The sequence below is a fragment of the Corvus kubaryi genome, unplaced genomic scaffold (assembly GCF_017639235.1).
Source record: "Corvus kubaryi isolate FWS band 111438036 unplaced genomic scaffold, C.kubaryi_AGA036_p1.0 76, whole genome shotgun sequence".
NCBI classification, from domain to species: domain Eukaryota; kingdom Metazoa; phylum Chordata; class Aves; order Passeriformes; family Corvidae; genus Corvus; species Corvus kubaryi.
Window position 1 is genome coordinate 13,559,737 of NW_024582063.1, and position 22,007 is coordinate 13,581,743.

General features: G+C 37.8%; 1 protein-coding gene across 4 annotated transcripts in view; it reads right to left on the minus strand.

Annotated features, from left to right (window-relative positions):
* The window catches only part of SRBD1 (S1 RNA binding domain 1), a 126,623-nt gene that overhangs the window by 63,852 nt on the left and 40,764 nt on the right, over positions 1–22,007 (minus strand). The window lies entirely within an intron of this gene.

Genomic DNA, 22,007 nt, shown 5'->3' on the forward strand with positions numbered 1-22,007 from the left:
ATCATACAGCTACTGCACTGGAGTTAATACTATCAGTTTCAGAACTATTTTTACTTTAACTATTCCACTTTCAGAATAACCTAATCTTTGCCATAAGGAGAGAAACCACAGTCCTTAAGAAACAGACCTTTCAGCAAAAAAACCATAACTTTGCTTTATACTGTTTTAAAATTGGACTATAAATTTTCCTTTTAAGAACATTTACTAGGTCAAACTTTTAAATAAAGAAACTGATACTTAGAAACTCCTCCCTTTAGAAAAAGCTGGAGAACAGCTCAGAGGTAAAATATATTCCCATTCAATGGTCCAGTAAACAGTGTAAAATGCAAATACATAAGGTAAAGAATTTCTTTACAGATTCCCCTCTTCCCCAATTAAAACTGGAATTTGGTGGAGTGCTCTACACACAAGTCCGATTTTATAGTTACGCAAAACTCTAAAGAACATTTCAATAGTACAGACAGACTGAATCTTTCAATAAATACAGAGAATAAAATCCTGCTCTCTTCAGAATTAGTGTAACTCCAGACATGTTCAAACAACCAATTTAACAGAGTAAAAAAATCCTTGACCAGGTGAACTGGGCAAGTGAAAATGAAACTATTTACATGGTCTTTTAAAAAGATTCAGTATTATGAGCACTCCTTCACGATAAATGACATTCATAAAACATTCCCATCACAGCGCTCAGCAATAAGATCGTATCACAAAAACCTAACTGCTGAACATAAAGATGTTGACAGAAGACTCATAAAACTGATTTCTCTGAGTAATTTAAAAAACAATGCAGCAGAATGTATTTCTTAACCAGTTCACACTTTATAAAGGGAGCATCTAGCAAGTGCTCCCTTTCTGGATACCGCTTCCAAAAAACCACACACAAGCACACACTTCTAACAGCCTTTCACTAATCACACTTCAGTCTTCGTATTGTAACAGATCCCAGAAGTTAGCCCTCATGCAATTTTTAAACGTAATACACTGATAATACAGTGTAATATAACTTTCGATTAAGAAAAAAAAAAAAAAAATCAGTGTTTTGAACACATTTTTACAGTGCTGTACTATAAACAGTACTACTGCACACAGCTTATTGCTTGATCCTCTCCCAGTATTTTCTGCAGTGAAAAAACTGATGTGACCTTGATAGGAAATTTAACACAACATTTTAATGTTTCTCATTAATACTACACCGATAATTTGCAGAAGCGTACGGATCGCACTAACACTGTCATTCTATGGTAATATGTGACTTGGGCCAAATTTTAAGGTAGGCACAAGAACTCCTTGCTAAAATGAGTAGATAAAATTAAAACTCAGGATAGGAGACAAAGGTTTGAAAAAAGCGTATTTCCTTTCCTCAAGAGCAAAAGCATTTATACACTAGGGTGAGGAGAAGGGGGGAAGCCAAGTGAAAAATTATCTCAAGAAGGAGAACAAGATATAAAAAGCACTTTCAGAAGCAGCATACGCTGGATGCTTGAGATCCACTCTGAGATGGTTTAGTATATGCATGCAGTTATTCTATGAAGTATTTGGTATAGCAGACGTGTAAAAGGGGAGGAAGAATTTCCACTCACGTAGAACCCCACACTGCTCTGCCCAAGACAGCAAAACCCAGACGTTAAATAAACCTTTTACCCAGATTAAACGCGTAAGGCCACACGCTCCAAAGCCACCATCCTCTGGTTCATTCAACCAAACTTTTAGAGAACTATTAGTGGCTATCACATGGTTTGATACTGCTACAGTGAGTGGTTACTGATGTGACAATGGCACACAGAATGCTAAAACATTTAGCTTGGTCAAAATACTAAGATTACAAGCAAAATAGCTTTAGGGATTGTCTGTAGTTGTTCTGGATTTTACTTTTTGACTAGACAGGAGACAATCACTTTGGTTCACTGACATTCTGTATGTTTTCCAAATTCTCATAATTCTCTTGAAAAGGAGAATGGCTTTATAGACAATTTAAGCTAATTTAATGTTGCTAAATAGTCTACATCATGCCTTTTAAATAATGTATATATATTTTATGTCAGGGCATGGTAAGACAAAACCAAACATGGTCAAATGAGTAGGCAATAGAAATTTACTCCAAACTATTGGCAGTCCACACTGTTCTTCATCTCCCCATTTCTATAATGGATACTGTTCATCTCCCCTTCCCATTTCTATAATGGATACAGTTCTCAAGAAAGCCAAAAGGAAAGCTTCATAAGAGTTACCGAAATTGTATTAAAATCTTGTGTATCTTCAGAATTTGTTTCTATTTTGCCTTCTTAAGTCACATAATAGATGAAACCAAAAGAACTGGTTCCCCCTGTCCCTAATGAGACCCTTATTACCCCTAATGAGCATTCCTTAGGAGGGAAGACTCTGACCAAATCTAAACAGCTAAAACAGCTTTATTGAAAAATTATTTTGCTTTTTTAAGTCAATACGTAATAGGTAAATAAGCACGTGGTTATGATATGATATGCTTCTAGTACATGAATAAACAAGTGTCATAAACTTCTCTTCGGATTAACAAAAAGGCAGGTAAAGGATCTGGGACTACACCTCCATACTGTGCTTCCCATATCAGCTATCCTACAGATAAGGGCTTCTTCCTCAGCATGTATATCTAACTTTTAAAAATTAAAGTGTCCAAATCACAAAGCCACTACACAATATTACAAGTGTATTCTTTTTAATAGTACAAACTGGCTTGCTGCATATGAACTAAGTTTTCCTACACTGCACCCATCTCATTCACAGTTGTTAAGACACATTTTAAGCAGCTAAAGCAACATTAAATATATTCCACCAGCACCACCTGGTGGGCCCTCAGCTTTATGCTAGAGACCATGGCAGCTATACTCTAAATACTTTAAGGAGCCTTTTAACATTTACTAAAGCAAGTTTTCTTACTCAGCTTAAATAAGCATTACCTACTTGGTCTGAAAAGATGATTTCTTTTGAAAACATTCAGATTTTCAATCTCCTAATTTTTACAGGAAAAAAGAGCCTTTCTTGTAAAAGGTAAAAAAAATAAAATCTAAGATAACTTAAAATTTCCTCTTTTTAAAATTCAAACCTATTACATACCTACAAAAACGTACAAAGATGACATGACCAGCTAGTTAACAACAGTGGTTTAACTAAAATACAATTTTTAAAGCTTCCAAGTTTCTCAGGTAACTTACTAGTTTTCACTGTAAACCTTTTCAAAGCTATGTGAAAAAAAATCTTATCAGGCTAGACCTCTGTGGGTTTGAAGATGAATGCACCTTCCTGACGTTTTCACGAACTTTTACCAACATTTCAGACTCCTACATTACACTGAGGTAATTTTGCCACAATCAAATGCAACACTGGATTAATAACATTACAAAGAAACAAAAAGCAACTTTATCCAACTTTACATAACTTGCTGTTCCTACAGCCTCCAAATCCCTGATTTACAACTTCAATCCTTTAAAATGACGTTTTTAACAATACCAGTACAAAGAAGAGTCTGGTGTTTATTACTTGGAAGAAAATCATGGTCACTCTAAAAGCAAAGGGTATGTCAACCTCAAAATGGGCCAAGACTCTCATATTTGGCCATAAAATGATGGTCTGCCAGAAGAACTCCCTTCACAATCATAATTTAATAATTGTGGCTAATTCCCCATACCCAACTTTTTACATATTAATTGATAAATATATTGTTCATAAACTTGTGGCTACAAAAGCTAGAGGCTCCCACAAAGTACGAGAGTAAAAAAAGAGTCAAATGTTTATTCAGTGTTATTTACTAAAATAATGTGCTTATGAATCACCCAGGACAGAAAAACAAAACAAAATAAAATGACAAAATATTCTCTAGAAAAGAACGCTGTGTTTACACACTCAATTGGAATGTATCAAGCTTTAATTATGTTGACAGATGTTATGATTAAAAACAAACTACGAAGGGGCAGGGAAGACTTAATTAAGCACATGCTCAAAAGAAGATTGGGCTACTTCATGAATGAGAAATCCATCGGGCCTTACTGCAAACACAGAAGTCACAACTAGATCCAGAAGAGCCTAACACCCAAAAGGGTTGAGAGTCACACTGTAGAAACAGGATGCCTGCATCTGTTGTTATATGCCTCCCTACACGCCCATTTTTGATGACTAATGAAAATCACCGAGGAGAGGTTGAAAAAGCTCTTCACAGGAAACAGCAATAAGCTGCTCTTTTGCATTGTGACTTGTGTTGCTCTCTCTTCTCATGTCAAGCAGGACATTGCCCACGGCAGAAGGAACTTGCACGACGGCCCCTTCAACTCCTCACCCTTAGCAAAGGCAGAGTTACCTGCCCCTCCTAGCAACTCATGTTTGGGCACATGAATACTCCAGCACCTCTGTGCTGTGCACAGCTCCTTCTGCTGTGGTGGGGACTGTGGCCAGCTGGAGCCTGCAGCACAGCATGGCTGTGATTTGTGCAGCCACACGTGCTTCACCACAGGAACAACAGGACACCAGCACTGACAGAGCCTGGCTCTGACACTGCTATGCCATTGCTTTTTTTCATATGAGGAACATAAGTCATGGAAGTGTAAGATTAAAAGGTTCTGGTATATACTGAATAACTTATTCAAAGAATAAAAAGACCAAAGAGATTTTCAAAAGCCTGCTCATTCTGATAGATAAGACTCATAATCTGGTGTTTCCCCACCGCCAATAAAGTAGTGGCATAGCAAAGGAAGATGTTAGGATCATGAAAAAGGATCATGCTAGAAAGCAATCACTATTCAACAGAATCAAGGCAAAAAAGCATACAATTCCTCTGTGATTTTTAATCAATATAAAGAATTAGCTTTAAATGTGTTAACAATATGTAGAACCTGGGAGATATTTTCATTGTAAAATATATTTAATACCGAAATACATCGTTAGACAGGAATTTTCATCAAATTTCCACTGCTTCACTCAAAACTTTTAGTCACTACACACCATAAAAGTTTTGCTTATATGACAGTCCATCTTTCAAAATCAGTCAAATTAGACAAAAGCTGTTATAGCCATCTTTATCAAAAGTATTACAAAAAAGCTCATAGTGACTCACAGTTGCAACTATTCAGTTAGATGCAGGAGGGACACCATAAGCCTTAAAGTAGCTCCTGCTTCAGACCTCCCATGCACACAAGAAGTTAACCCCACAAAGAGTCTTCAGAGAGCACACCAAATGAAGAGGAGTGATACCGACCCCACATGGTTGCTCAGCTGCATTCTGTAAGTTTCCATAGAAAATATTGGTGAAATTCTGCTTACAACTAGCATTTTGAAGTCAGAACAAAAAAGTCAGTGTTTCTAGCCATGTATGAATGGGTTTGTTCTGTATTTTACAAAGTTTACTAGAAATTATGCCATGCAAAGAAAGGAATTTGCTCTTGACCAACCCAATCTACTTTGTAAAGTAAATATTACTACATTATTTCATACCAGGGACTCTGTTTTGTAGCAGATTATAACACAGAATATCATCATTTCTTTCAGTTACAAACCCTACTTTTGAAACAGCTTGCTGACCCCACAGCAGGGACAATAAATAAGCACCTTATTAAGCAACTGCTGAAATGACAGAAGTTCAAGGTAATCATCCTTTCATTAGGGATTATTTCTCCCCTGTTCAGCTTCAAATGATATTTAGCACCAGTTAAGCTGATGGCTTTCCTGGTAGACAGTATAGATCTTTAGAACCTACTCAAGAGAGAAGAATTAGTCCTGTTTCAATACATCTTTAGCAAGATGCTCTAACAAGTGTTGGTCTTGTTGCTTCAGATCATTAAAAATGACTTATCTTAAAATAACACTTAGTCTTACAATGACACTCTGTTTTCCACTTTTTCCAGTATGCTTATGCAAAACTAAACTTCCCTACAGAATCAAAGTACACTCTTTCAGATTATGAACAACCTGCAAAATTTAACGGTTTGAAATACTAAATTATAGTTTTTCAAGAGCAGATAAAATGCAAGAATGTCTGTTTACAAGAAATTTAAAGGAATATAAGAAATGAAAGACAGTTCAATTAAAAAGACCAGCATCCAAATCTCAAAAGAAATGTATGAGAAAGACTAAAAGATTAGTATGTTAAAAAATTTAGTTATTGAAATAGCTGTCTTCAAGTATTACCCACTCCTCTGAAGATTGGAAATATTGGGGCTAAAAAGCCCAGCCTTTTTGTCTTTTACTGCTTTGAAGCCTATAAGAAGGCTGTGTGTTGATTTTTCATTCTAAGACCTCGTTGCTCGTAATCAAACATAATACAAGGATATTTCAAACTTAAGGACAAGTATACTCTGAGTCGGGCAACCTGATTGCCTATCTGCTAGCGTAAAACAGCTTTCAGGAACACAGGGGAAGCACTTGGGGCAGTGTACTTAAAAGCTTCTCCTTTTAGAAATGTTATTACTTTGGAAAATGCAGCCCAGTTCTGCTTTCAGGTTTGGATCAATGCAGAGAACATATCCCTCAAAAAATGTCCCTGATTACAGAATTAAAAGAGCTCAAAATTCTCTGATTTCAATTCTTCAGCTACCATCATTCCTCCGCAAACTGATGTGGCATTTCCTGCCAATAAAACAGCAAGACAATTGCTACTTGCAACAGAATGAAAGAGGTTTGAGAATCATTGCAAACATAACAATAAGTTACCATGCTTTAATTTCTTTTGTATTAGATAAAACTCTCTATGAACTCCCAAAGCAAGAGCTAGTTACCATACTAAACTAAAAAACTAACTGTACAGCTCCAGTCTGGAAGCCTTTATTCAGCTGTGTATGAACCATGCCCTCAGCACATCCCTGTAAAGAGGAGAATGATCAGATATCTGTCTTCATCTTGTCTGAAAACGATGACATTTTTCAGTAAGAAAAGGGTCCAAATGGCAGGTGTCAAAGAGCTTTAGCTTCACACGTGGTGCTAGGAGGCAGAAAAAACAACAGTAGCGTGTGGCCATGTCACGGCTGCACAGAAGCTGCCGTACAAGCGTATATCTGAAAAGAGCAAACCTCAGAGCCTGTTAAATCAATCTAGTGCCAGATGCTGTTATCAGAACAAAACTGGTGCTGTGGATTCATCCCCAGAAGAAATACACGTCCCATGTCTGCAGTGAAAAATGAAAGACCTAGGGTGGCATGTCTCAAGACTGAAGGTGACAGTCACCTGTGATTGCCCCCACCACTTTCATTGACAGTTTCAGAAAGCAAGTGCTGTCATTGCTCATAAAGCAGCTGGAGTTGAAGCTCCTTTCTGTTCTTGCACAGAGCTTTAAAATCTGAGCTTCAGGTCCAAAATCTACTCCCAAGTTAACCATCCAACTAAAAAGCAGCCAAGTAATTTATTATTACTTTAAACACTGTAGCACAATAGGAACTTCAGAGAAAATTTAGCTACTGCTCATCTCCTTGCTGCAGCAATGCCAAGGAGAGAAATTGTGACAATATGGATAATGTTACAGAATCAACATTACCTTAATGCAAGAGGACAATTTTAGCTCGAAAGCACATTTTATGTGATTACCATGCAACAACATTAAAGTAATTCTAAGCAGTATAAATGAAAAATGGTTGTATACAATTATGTTCAAAAGTTATCTATCTATAATCAATTACCATTAGAAGAAAGGAAAGAGTCAAAAAGGCTTTAAGACTGACATAGGAAATGAAAGCCCTGGAGTCCACTTCTAAAATATAATAGCCACGGAAATGGGTATGCTTTTTATGAATACACTTTATTTCCAGACCAATCATGCCAGTGCTCATGCAGTTTTACGCAATTAAATTATCTCAGTGAACTCAAGGGAGCAAACTGTACATACAGCACTGAAAAAATATAGCCAAACACTGACAGGATTTTACCTAACTTGTTTTTATCCAGGAGGGAAGCATAGGGAGACAAAGAAACACAACCAATTTGGCAGTCAGGCTTCAGAAAGAAGAGAAACACTAGGTGATGTTAAACACTCAAAATTCATACTTTTATAGATAATCCTGAAATTAAATCACCTAGACGTACATTAAAAACATGGCACAGTCCAAAAAGATTATGATGCTCCCCAAAAAGCCTTTAAAAACTGTTCCCCACTGAAGGGCTCAATAAGCAGCCTTTTTTAGACCCTGTCCTTCACAGTTCTCAAGTGCTTGGTGAAGATGACAAGCTTGACTCAACACCATGAAACGCAGCAGACCAAAGGAATCTGCAAGTTCCAGAGCAGAAGGCTGTCACCAACACTGTCCTTCCAGCAGCTTCTCCTCAGCTCAGCCAAGCAGAAACCCCTGCAGTGACAGCACATGGCGAAAGGTGGTGTTTCAACCAGTCCATTTTCAGCCACGCAGGATCTTACAAGAAGTAAGATCTATCCTGGCTGTTTTTAGAAACAGCAGAGGCAAAGGCATGAACTACCCTGAAACCTGGTAGTTCATGTTCATGCATAGTAACTCAAGTTGAAGCATTATCCAATACCAAGGTTGTGGAAACAAACAAGACTTTTTAAAAAAAAAAAAAGATTCCTGCATATAAAGAAATACCTAGACCTTTGCTAGTATCACCTGTATTTGGCATTGTCATTGACAATTTAAAAAATCGGGGGATAATTCATATCTGACTAAAGCAAATTTAATTTTTAAACCAAAACATTTCCCTATTGCATGCACTGTCATACCCACACCACCCTTCACACAGGACATTCAAGAAAACAAATGATCCATTAAGGAGAGTCCATCAGGTTCTTGAGTGAATACAGATCTCTCAACCAATTTATTTGTCAGTTAACTTTACAGAGCATTCAGAGTTAATCAAATAACATTGCATTAAGAAGCATCACATGTGACCAGTCAGTTTGAAACTACCTAGAAAGGCTGCAAGAACATGCCATTCCAGTGCTATAATGGCTCTTGGGAATCATTTTTATCTGTTAGAACAAGTAACACAGATGCAGCAACTGCTGTGCCTAAAACGCAGTTAAACCAGACCAAAGGCTGGAGCTTAGAGTCACATTAACTCTCATGGAGACTTCGTCCCCAGAGTGGAGCATAACTGGACAAGACCACAACATATGGAGGAAAATGCCTCTTGGAGAACGGCACCTCCAGCAACTGTCATTTTCTTTAATGCTCACTCTGGGCAATTGGGAGGCAGCCTGGCCAGTGCTGCCTCCACAGCCCTGATTCATGCAAAATTCTGACCTGTAGCTTTGGCCAGAGACAGGCTTTATTCTGTTTCCCCTCCGTGCTTTCCTACAGTACCACTGATCATAGTACTCAATCTCTCCTTACCAGCCCAACCCTCTCCTCAGCACAGGTCCAGGAGGGAAAGCTGGAGTCAGCTATACCCCCCTTCTACTAGGGTTGAGCAGTGCAATGCAGAAAGATTCTGCACACACTGAGGAAATCACAGATCCTCTGCTGCTACTCCTCTCTGCTCCCTCCCCATCCCTCTTAAGAGTGAGGCTGTATCCAAAGACTTCATATTAAATATTTTTAACCTACAGACACTTCTTGGCACAGCTTACTGAACTCTGAAGTACCCAGGTTTTCCACATAGCAAAACTCAAACTAAATTAAGAATTCTGGAATCAGAATAAATGCTGGCAGGGAAAATTCTTTAAGGTATTAAATACTAAGAAAGAGTGTGACCACATCTTTCTAGCCATGTTGTTTCTTCTTAGTTTACTTTGATTTGGAATTCACCTAAAAAAATAAGCTGTCTGTTTTGGTTTACAGAAGATACGTTCACCTACTGAGTTTATCCTCCAGCTCAACATACTCAAGACAAATGTTACATAAAGTAAAAGTGCTTCATGCAAACCCATTCAAAATTATATGCTTCTACCTTTTAAAAATCACTTCAGCAAATTTAATCATGACAGTGCGCTTATCGTTTTTAAAGTACTCATTTGCTGGGAGGTTTTTTGTTGAGTCTGTCAGGTTTTTTTAACACAGGACAATACAGTTGCTTTGATATTTTCCTGTGATCTAGTTTATTACCATTCCAAGCTGACACTTATCAAGAAGTGTTCCATTCTGTCAATCGAAGAAAATATTTTTCTTCATTGGAAAAAAGGCTGTAAAACCAAGGTACTAGTTAAGTGTTTCCAGAAAAATCTATTAGTCCCCTATGAAGGAACTGTAGCATTACAGTATAGAAAGGATTATGGTAACAGACAGGAAAATAAAATCAAACAAGAAAGTTAAGAAAAAGACTAGGTTACTCATTCTACAGAAAAAGGTAACATTTTACACATAAAAAAAAAAACAAACAAAAATATCAGCTGAAGCTTACTTTACCTTAACAAGCACTTTTAATAGCTCAGTTACTTTTCTCAGACAGATTTAAAGGTACAAAGATATACTCAAATGTCTGTAGAGCAACATAAGTAGATTGAGTGCCTTGTTACTAAATTACCCATTTTTCTCTTTTTAGGCCTCTAGGGCTCATCCATAACTTTTCTGGTCTCCTCATTGTCATAGTTTTAAATATTACTATTTTACTTCTCTCATGTGCAGCCACTGGGCATCTACAGTAAAAGATCTGAATAACATATTTCCAAATGAAAGTGAGCTAAACATTAGGTATATTATATTTTATCCTTTAACCATTTACACCAGTGGACACCCTCTCATTCATTTTGTATTACAAACAGAAGTATGTATCAACCTCTGTGAATAAAACCCCACAAATAAAAGTAATGACCAAATTCCCACAAACTCGAAATGGATTAATGAATTACATGTTTTTACAGACAACAAACTCCTTTCATAAGATTGTAACCAAAAGGGGGAAAAAAACTGACAAAAATAAGTATCTGGAATTAGTGAAATAAAAGTTCAGTTAGGTAGTGCTATATTTGTTTTCCCCCTTCTCTTAAAAGGGAATCATTTGTTCCCTTAGGTTGTGACAGATCCACACAGGAGACCTTTCCATGAGTAATATCACTAGAACTGGCATAAACATATGCTGAAAGACCACTTCATTTAAAATACATTTTTCATTCAGCTACAAACACTTAAAAAAAAAAAAATCTTCTGGATAGAAATTTCTCAGCTTCATTTCTAGCCAATTATTTTTAGACTCGAAAAGAAAATCCCAACCATAGCCTTTTTGTTTTATTAGTTATCCAAATCTGTAAGCATGGGATAAGATGGCTTTCTAGTTTTTTTAAGAGAGCCTTACACCTACTAAATCACAAAAATGCAGCTTATTTTATGTCCTACTTTTTACACCACAACTTTCAAATGATTCTCCAGTCACAGGTATGCTATATAGAACTTAGATAATCAACTACAATTTTAGCAATAAAATTCCTTATGATAGTGTGAAGGTGCATTAATACACTTATACATCTAATTACTTGTGAGCCCAACAACATATATTTTGCAGAAAAACACCTTGGAACATGCAATTTTTTTTAACCATACTACCCCTCTTTTTCATCCCTACCCTACTTTATATCAGCAAAGTCTCGTAGAAACATTTGAGAAGCTGTAGGTCAGTTACATGATTTTAAGCAATGGTGCTAACAAACTAAAATGTTTGGAAAGGATGAGGCAACTCATCCTTTTCAAATATAACTATGTTGTTTTCCCTAACAGATGCCACAGTTTGCACCAGGAAGTTCATGCTCAGTTTTTCTACCCTCAGTTTTTCTGCAATGAGCATCTATCCTACATCTACTTCTCTGGATTGGTCATTATTCTTATGCCTGGATCATTCAAGATAAGCCACCAATGAAAAGTGAGGGTCTTGGAATGATTCTTTCAGCTTTTGGAAACCATTGAATGCCAGGGAATGACAATGGTTAAAAAACACCAGTGGAGATTGATCGGTCCAACACTCTCACTCAAAGCAGGGAGAACCAAAGCTCAGGGCTGGGTCCAGCCAGGTTTCAAATATTTCCAAGAACAGAGACTCTAAAATTTACCATATATTAACAGGAACACTTGGATCCTCTGTAGCTAAGACTTGATGTTTTGATAGTATTAAGCTGAGGTTCAAAGTTTTTTTTAATGGCAGTTTAAAAATTTAGCACCATATATATACACTTCAGAAAAGCACATACTTGCCCTGAAACAGTGGGGCATAAATAAACAGAGATTTTAACTCTGTTTTCAAAAACTGTGCTCCACTGAGAACTCACTAAATAATCCCAGCTTCCTCAAATGCTGTGAGCAAAAAGAAAACATGAAATTGTTTGAAAATTAAATTAATGGAAATGTGTGCCCTGCTGATTCCAGCAGGAACAGAGCAGGCCCACTTAATTTCCAGTGTCTGATGTTAAACTGTTAAGACTACTCTTGCAGCTGATAATTAACAGCTATTAAAGAAAAATAACAACAAAACTAACAAAACAACAATTTGGAGATCAGGGCTATGGAAGAGACAGCGCAATATTAAGCAATAATTGTCCGGATGAGAAGCAGAGGTTATCTGAGAGAGACTCCATGGCAGCACAGCAGTGCGGAGCCTGGAGGCGCTCTGGCTGATGCAGACAGCTCCTGCGGGGGGTTATGGAGAACATATGCCAGGGTGGGATATGCAGCACCCTTTAATACGGCAGAGCATCTCCTGCCCCCGGGCGCCTGCTCAGCTCTGTTGGCTACTGCAGGAGGTGGCAGAGCCAAGCCTTGTCCCCAGCCTGCCCCTGGAAGACAGGCCAGCAGTGCCACTGCTGCCAGAGTCCCCACAGCCCTGAGCCAGAGCAGCACGAGGCTCGTGTTCGCACACCATCACCATGTGCAACAACACAACCGCGATCTGCACGGGACCAGGCCGGGGCTTGGACTGGGCAGCTTGGGACGAGGCTTGTAGGAACCCAGAGTACCGAGAATATTTCTCTGCTTGTTTTTAAGGGCTCTTACCCCCCTGAACAACACTGTTTTAGCCTCCAACCTTGGAAAAAATTACCAACGATCAGACAGGAACTAGAAAATACAGTGATGTGACTTAGGTGATAGACTACTATGTAAGATTGTCACAGGGTGAAAAATTTAGAGGTTTTGGGCTTCTCTTTGCACTAAATAGATAAGAGTAAAAAATATCAAAATGGAGGATTGTTGTTGTCCTCTAAACCTTCTTCTCTTTCTTCTACTACTCCATATTCTGCAGTAGAAGTAGTTTGGAATGACTGGATAGAGAATTCCGCAGTTCCTAGTCATGTTACTGAATAATTGGTAGGAAAGTGAAAATAATGTACGTTTTTAGTAACTATTGGTTAAAATATCTTTAAAAGGCTGTGTAAATCTTGATAGAGAGCCTCCACTCCTGCTTTTCTGTGCTCTGTGCTGTACCTGGGTCATGCTAGTGGCTCTGTTCCTCTGATAAGACTTAATAAACAACTATCTGGCAGCATTGAAACTCCAGGAAAAGTCTTGGTTTATCTTTGAAACGCCTTGCAAGGACTTTCAGCAAATTCTCTCCCATCCGGAGAGACTTGATTTACAGCACGGCTCAGTGTCAAGGCTGACAGGATTTCCTAAACCCACTGCAGAGCTGGGGTAACAAGCTCCTCCTCCATCAGAAGAACAAGGCACAAACATTAAATATTCCCCTTTGCCCCCCCAAGAAAGGACAGGCTTCCAAGTCTAAGCATAAACAAAAGTTCAGCTAAATTCAGATCCAAATTATATTAAGGAACTATTGGTGTATATTTTAATATTAAGGGTCAAATTGCTGCTATCCTTTTTTTTCCTCTCTCCCTAATTTATAAATTTGTATTAAGGAGAATTTAATCTGAAAATGCCATGTAATTATTTCTAAACTATATATTTGGAAATTATTTTATAAAATTAGCCACAGATACGCATGTTCAGAATTCTGTCAAGATGCTGAAATATTTTCTTAAAAATATATAAATAATGCTTTAAGATTACTAATACCACAAACTGGCATGTGCTAGATTTGAGTTTAATCAAACCCTGAGAACCAGAACAAACACATTTCACAAGCTCCAAGTCTTGACTTCCTCTGAAGTTCATAAAAGCTCACAACATCACCATCATCACGTGCAAGATGTGATTTATGCAATTTAATTATATTAACGGTGGCATGGTAAAGAAGAAACCACAAACTTGTATTCTGTCATTAAATCCAACAGAAACTAACCTACAAATACTTTATAAGTAAGGAATAGACGTGAACTCAAACCATAATTACTCCATTAAAATTCTGATGAGACCTGTTGTAATCACTAAGACTTCAACCTGTATTGAGTGCTAGAACTGGTATTTCAGATGACCCAAAGACAATTTACATAAAGAAAGCATCTCACTCAAAGTTCACTGTATTATAACTTTTAATTTATCACAACCTAAGATGAACCACAGACTAGCTTGGTTTCTTAATGCTGATATTTACAGTCAAACCAAAAATAATCAATTTTGCATTTTATGCACTGCATACTAAATAAAATATATTGACACAAATCAACATTTCATCTGTATCTTTACTTTATAAAAACCTGGAAGAAATTTCCTACAGACCATAAAACTGAATAGAATCTGCTTTGAATTAGGTGCCACCACCTTTTTCTTCTCACATAGCACCAGAACAACCCCAGGCTCAAAATCTTGTCTCAATCAGAAAACATTATTCCTGTTAGTGTAAGAAGTCCAGTAACCTACAATCTACTGTAACTGCTTTACCAAAGAGAAGCCAGAAAGAGGAAAAATAATTTCCTCTAGACTGATCTCCTAATAATGAGCTCAGACTTTCCAGTGAGTGGTCTTCTCCAGAAAGGCCATGAGATCATCAACCAGCTCCCCCAAGGAGAAAGCTACAACCAAGGCAGCACCAAGTGCTTGTGGACACTCACATACAAAGCCAGGAAGATGATGGCAGAGCCAATTCCCCACAGGAGCAGGGGTTAACAAGAGGAACAGTCAATAGGAGACCCCTAAGTATTCCTTTAAAAGGAATTAAACATTCTTTAAAAGTCTTTGTACTGTTCTTGTTAGCTAGAAAACCAGGATATATTAAAAAGATACTATATCATGATATTGAAATTATTTCATTTTAAAACATTCAAATTGACAATGTCTCTTTCTATTTACTCTAACAGCAGAAGATTAGAGCTAACATTTCCTTTTGGAGAGAGATAATCACTGAGAAGTAACGCAGGAATATCCAGTTTGATTTACTTAAAAATGACAAACTTCTAGAAAATAACTTTAATTTTAAAAAAAGTAAGTTGGAGCTGTGATTTTATACTATGAGGAAAAATAGACCAGGAACAAGCAATAAATGCATCACTGATTTTACTGAAAGCCCACTTACAAAGTATATTTACAGTACATCATAATGCTGACAAGAGAATCACCCATGGAGGATGCACGTTTCCCTGAAACATTTGAATTTACGTCAAATTCAAATGTCAAAATGTATTCTATCTAAATGTTAGTTCTAGTTCAACCCAATAAAAGAACTGAACAGGCAGTAGGCATGATGCCTTGGCTGCCAAAGAAGTTTTAGAAAATGTAAAAGTTAATTAGGTTTGAGAGAGAACTTTTATGGGAAAAGCCAAGTTATTATAAGCAATAACCAGAACTGCTTATAGACAGACATCTTCGCCCCCACCTCCAGGCTTTTTATTGAGAAACATCCACAGACAACTGAGCTGTTTGAATAGTATTTGTTGCTACATAAAAAAAAAATCTGATTCCATTAGAAACTCTGATATTACTTGCAATTGCAAACAGGATTAAAGCAAAAATGTTACTTCTATTCTACATGAGCAACAAATTTACTTTCAGGAGCATTAGGTATTAGAAGGAAAGGAAAATATCCAAACACGCAGAACTGCTAGATGGATGCGATTACATTTACAACCGTACATGGAGTCACTCAAACAACACCAATCTGCCCCCAAAACTGAAAAGGAACAAGAAAGCCAACATCACTCTCTCCTCTCTGCCCTCTCCCCTGCACTTGCCCATTGTTGCTGCAGGAGAGGCTGGTACTGAAGAAGGTGCTTCATGCAGCCTGTGCATTTTGATGTGTCCTTTCAGGAGCACTTTCTCGCCTCTGTATCACTCACCACGACAAACGGATCATTTCTCCCTCTCTCCACTTACTCATCGTTGACAAAACTGCTGGGATTCAGTTATAGAAAGGAATTATCCTCAATAGGCACCTTCAGTTACAGCTGCATGACACTGCAGTCACCTAAGTCTAATCCCTTTTCAAGCTGAAATAACCTACTCAAAGTCCCTTTGAGACACACAGCATGTCTATATTCTCTGCCTCTCATACCCTGAAAAAAGCAGAAGTGTGCTGAAGTATCTCTTGTTGCTGTGGCTTCTTTCAATGTCATTCATGGAGCTCTTAAGACTGCCATGCACTTTGTTGATAAGAAAAGTTAAATGAGTCCAGGCAAGCATAACCCCCAGTTTTAGTATCACACAAAATTACTCCAAGGGAGGGTGCAACATGGGCAGCACTCACTCCTGCACTGCCAACAACCTCTAAGAGCAGATAGCCTGAAATCAGGAAGAGAAATTATAATTTCAGGTAACTGCAGAGGGAAAGAGTTCTTGCTTTACTGACAGACACATTGCATTCGCTTTTCAGGCTTGGAAGATTCTCGGGCTGTCAGACACCTAGAGGTCATAAACGTTTAATTTTCAAATCTTCCTAAAATCCAAGGCATTTTGTCTGTTTTGGGTTTGATTTGAAGTTTGTACCAATTGCTCTCCTGGCACTGGGGGACCTTGTTAGCAGCAGTACAGAGGGCAGTTTCCTGAGGTTTACTACTGAGGAAAGACCTGAAAATATTTTTGGGGGAGAATTCCATCTAAACTTAGGATCTGCCCACAAACTTTTCATTTTTACCAGACCTCAACAGTATCGATACTTCAAAGAATAAAGAAACTTTTCCCCACTAATGAGAGCATTTATGACTTAGGATGAAAATTTCATTCCAAAGGTACTTCTCTGACAGTTAGAAGACACTGAAATTAAGGTAACTAGTGTTTGGCAGCTGAATGTAATCTAACTGCCTATCCTAAGCTTCTGCTACCAGCATCAGCAATAATAGCACAGTAAGTTTAAATAAATAAGTAAATCCATGTATCACATCTCACAATAATAAAGGCAGCCGAGTATGAGCTGAAATGCAGAACAGCAAATGTGGTTTTACAAATGAATAGGTATGAAGTTTGGCAGAATCTCACCTTAAGTAAAAACATATTACTGGCAAACTCACACAAATGGAAAAATGCTTACTTCTCCATTAGGTTCTTACAGAGTGTGTACTTGAAGACAAAACACTATCAGAATATACAACCGCAATAACACTCAGTCTTAGTACATTACAAATCATCTTGTATTTATATAATTTTAATCTGGATGCTCTATTAATCACACTAGATTTGGATGCTTCCATTTAAATTAACTCCTGACAGGATTTCACAAATAATTCCTGTTGGAGCTTCTTTACATAATAAGGAGCCTAAATGAAGTTTCTTAATCTTTACTAGTGAAAATTTACCAATTGCCAATTACCAACAGTTACTTCATGACACGGTCACTTAAAACACACAAACATGTTTCTGACATTCTTATGTGCAAGAAGGATAATAGTAAGATCCCAAATGCCACAAGTATCACTCATTTTAGAAAGGCCATATTGACACAAAACATAAATTAACATTTTTAATGATTTTAATTTACATTCACTTCCAGTATCAATGATTTTGTTGTTAGCATGACCATACCATACTAGTGTGGAGCAATGCTGTTTCATCTAGGCAATGGATGAGGACCAGCAGCTTAAAATGCACACATGAGTAACAAGAACCACACTCCAAGTTTCCATAATTAAATTCCCATCATTACAGTTCTGCAAATGAAAACAAGAAGGAGGATTTCACCTATTTAAAATACTTTCTACTTTCTGTTATTTTCAGGTCTAAACCCAATAGTTTTCAACCTGTGGTTCACAGGTTACTTCCAAGAGGTTTAAAAAAGGACATGGAAGAATACAGCCCACTGCAAGTAGGCTTACAGTTTCTGGAGTGTTTTTTTTACACTGCCAGCAAACATCAATGATCTGCAAATCAAAAATACATCAAAGAACCATCATTATTCAGCTCAGTCACTTTCCCTCAATTTGTTCTATCAGGTAACATCCAAATTTGACTACATTCTATTTCCAGCATGAGAGAAACTGAGGCTGACCACACATGTTACTTCAAAGAAAAAAAGCCACCTGAAACTACAGAGCCACACATGCTCATTTTGGAAGCTCTTAAAATGCTGATGCAGCAGTTTACCTGAAAGTCTAAGCTTTTCTCGTTTGTTTGAAATCGGTATCAATACCAAGTTTGGAACACCTAAGGTTTGTATTATTAATCCTTCACTCATTTTCTTCATGTGGGACCTCCCGCTAACAGATCAAATCCCAACCTTCAATGCCTTTTGATGAATAGACAGCATTTTAAAACATACCCTGGAGATATATTAAGGAAGGGTATTTAGCTCACTCCAGCTTAAAAAAAAATTGATAAACATAGTATTAGAAAAAACCTCATAGATGCAGCTGTTAGGAGTCTTCTCCAATACTCACTCTGAGAAGCAGTGTTCTGTCATTAGGTCATGTTTTTCAGCTGAAGTCCAAGCCTCAATTTTAAGCTTGGACTGAACACCGTACATTCATGCTCACAAATGATCAGGGAACAGGAGTGGCAAATTTCTCTTGACATAACCTGCTGCACTGAAAAGGCAAGGAAGACACAACTCTGATGAGGTCAAAGCTGTACAAAGTTCCCACAGGCTGTACTTCAGTGTGTCTGTCTAGGGGAAGGACCTTCAAAGTGCCATGCCCCCTATTCCCTGACTGCACTCTCATTCTTTCTGCACCACTTCCTCAAGCCTCTTGCATTCCTTGAGCCATCCCTTGACTCTGGCAACCACTCAAACACCTCTTAACAATGGGCTCCTTGCCTTCTCCCGCTAAGGAGTACAGGATGGCACACAGTGCTGAGACCTGCCTTTCACAACAACTTTAAAGTTCCATCCTTTGGTATCTCTATTGATACTGCAAACATGGTAAGAGCCAATGCAATGAAGAGTGGTTTGGTAACTCTCAAGAGAAAAAGGATGTTGAACCAAATAAACACAGCAATTATGAGAGAAGTGGGCATTTTATACTCTCATCTTGTATTATGTTCATTTTACTAAATAAGATCTCTCTGGAAATCTTTCTTTCTATGACATTAAACTGGTAAGAACATTACGGTGTTGACCAGAAAGCACATAAAAACTTCAGAGGTTGTAACTACATTAAATAATAATCTAAACCAGTTCAGTCTGAATTAAAAAGCTTCATTTTGGCCTGTTAGGTAATCTGCCTCCTCAGAAATAGCAGACACAGAAATTAACTAGTTTTACTTCACAGAAGAACCTGAGTTGGAAGGGACTCACAAGGATCATCAAGTTCTACTCCCGGCTCTGCACAGGACCAGCCCCAAGAGTCACACCATGTGCCCAAGAGTATCATCCAAACACTTCTCGAACTCTGTCAGGCTTGGTGCTGAGACCATTCCCTGGAGAACTTGTTCCAGTGCCCAAACACCCTGTGGGTGAAGGACCTTTTCCTAATATCCAACCTAAACCCCCCAATTCAGCTTTGTGCCATTTCCTTGAGTCCTGTCACTGGTCATGAGAGTGAAGAGCTCAGCGCCTGCCCCTCCCCTTCCCCTTATGAGGAAGTTGTAGACTGTGGTGAGGTCTCCCCTCAGTCTCCTCCAGGCTGAACAAACCAAGCGACCTCAGCCGCTCCTCATACAGCTTCCCCTCAAGGCCCTTCAACATCTTTGTTACTCTTCTTTGTTTGAGTGGAGCAATCCAGGGAATTTCAGACCTAGTCATCTTCCTTAACTCTATTAAAACCTTCTTTATTTCTGGGCTTTGGAAACAGCTTTGAACAAGAGACTTTAGGCCAGAGTAATTTTGTCATCATAGAAAGCCCTTATGAAAAGATATCGCACTGGAAACACTGACCAGCGCACAGTGTGAAGTGATAATAGTTTTAAAGATTTCTACTAACATAGTCAAACACACGCAAAAAATAAATCCCCTACTCACAGTATAGTTTTAGTAGTTCTATGCTGTACAATTAAATTAAGACTAAATCTGATTTTATCTTAATTGAATTTTAGGAAAACTCCCAATCTTGCTCTCCTACTATACTGCATGCAGTACACACATGCCAAAACTGCCCCCAGGGGACCTGATGGGCACACTTAGTGCAGAAATGGTAGCATTTGCTCACTGCATCTTCTTTCTCTGACATTTCTCAGTAACGTTTTACCTTCCCAACATGTTCTTTTTTTGTGTTTGCAAATATTTTTGGATGGTTTTCCCTCTTCACCTGACTTCTGTTATACTGCAATACCAGATTACTTCTAGCTGATCTTAAAAAAAGCTGTTTTATTAATCTGAAAACAATAGAGATCTACAAGAAAACAGCCTGTGTACAAATTACTGCTCAGTGGAGCACATAAAATTGAAAATAAAGAAGTCATTTTGCAATCCTAAATACAAATGGCTTCTCTGTGAGAAAACAAAGGAAGGAAAGAATTATCAGTAATTATCTGATTTGTAAAACTATATTTGAGATCAGTACATTTCTAACTGAAGAGAATGCATTACTGCCCTTAAACACGCTGTCACACGTTTAATGGCTTTTCATCCTAAAATCTTCCCTTTCTTCTCTTTAGTATCCCTTAAAGGTCTGAAGAGATCTACATATTGAGAATGCATAACTTTCAAAAACTCTTAGAAAGAGAAAACACAGAAGGGAAGTTGCACAAATAACTTTCTTCTCTCCCCGAAGACTGTTTTACTACAGATTCCCTTGGACACAAGCCAAATGACATGTCCCAGTGTTCTGGAAAAATGGACTTTTTCCTTAAGATTTAGATTTCTGTCACTAGTTACATTTGCTTCCTGACCCCTGCCTTCACATTGCTAAAATCTAGACTCCATATGCATCTTACTCTTTTTCTGAACTTAAAGGAATTCATAATCTCCTTAACTACATTGAAAGACTTCCAATTAGTCCTTGTTCTCACCTTGAAAACTATGAATTATTTCTCTGAAACATCAAAGACAGCTCCATAATTGTCAAGTGTATCACTTATACAGTTTGCTTCAAAAGGTTTCAAATTCATGCCATGCAAGCCAGAAGTTACCATCTCCTGTTTCACCTGCCCCACTACAACTTCACTGCTCACCTATTTCCTTCCCTCCCCTCAGAAAAACACAGCTAGTGATGGTATGGGTGTCTAAAGCTAGGGCAGGGGCGAATCCTTGCTTCAAAGCCAAAGATGACCTCTGAATTTCCCATTTTGGATATAGTATGGGTTCAGCTCAACATAGATACCAGTCTATGGATACACCAGGAACAAGCACTGGATCCTATCTTAAATGCAGTCACTTGTTCCAGTCCGTGTTGTACTGAACAATAGATAAATTACTACCCAAAGTTATGAATAACCAGGAGTAGTAGGAGGAAGTCATCTCTATGTAAAGTGTCTGGATGACTAGGTCTGAAATTTTCTATGTTGTAAGGTTCCAACTTACAGGACTGTCTTTTCTAAATGTAAATACATACAAAATGATTTTTCATTTGAGGTATGCATGATCATTCAGCTGTGGTAAATAAACACAACAGAACATAACTTTTAAGTAAGGGACAGAAGACAGTTTGGCTAGAAAACACCATGTAATTTAAAATGTTTTCATTGACTATGTCTTCTACACTCACATTTTAAACCTGTTCATTCCTCCAATTATTTCTTTATTGTTTAGGACTTCTCATGACTTCAACAGAACTTGAAAGAGAAGAAATAACAACAAAAGTTCTTCAGTGCACATTTCAAATGTGTGCATTGTTTCTGCTGAATATGTATTCCTTTAGCCGAAACTTTCCAAACTACTTTCCACCTTCTGGATCAGACAGCTAATGATCTAAGGTGTGTAGGTGTGCATAC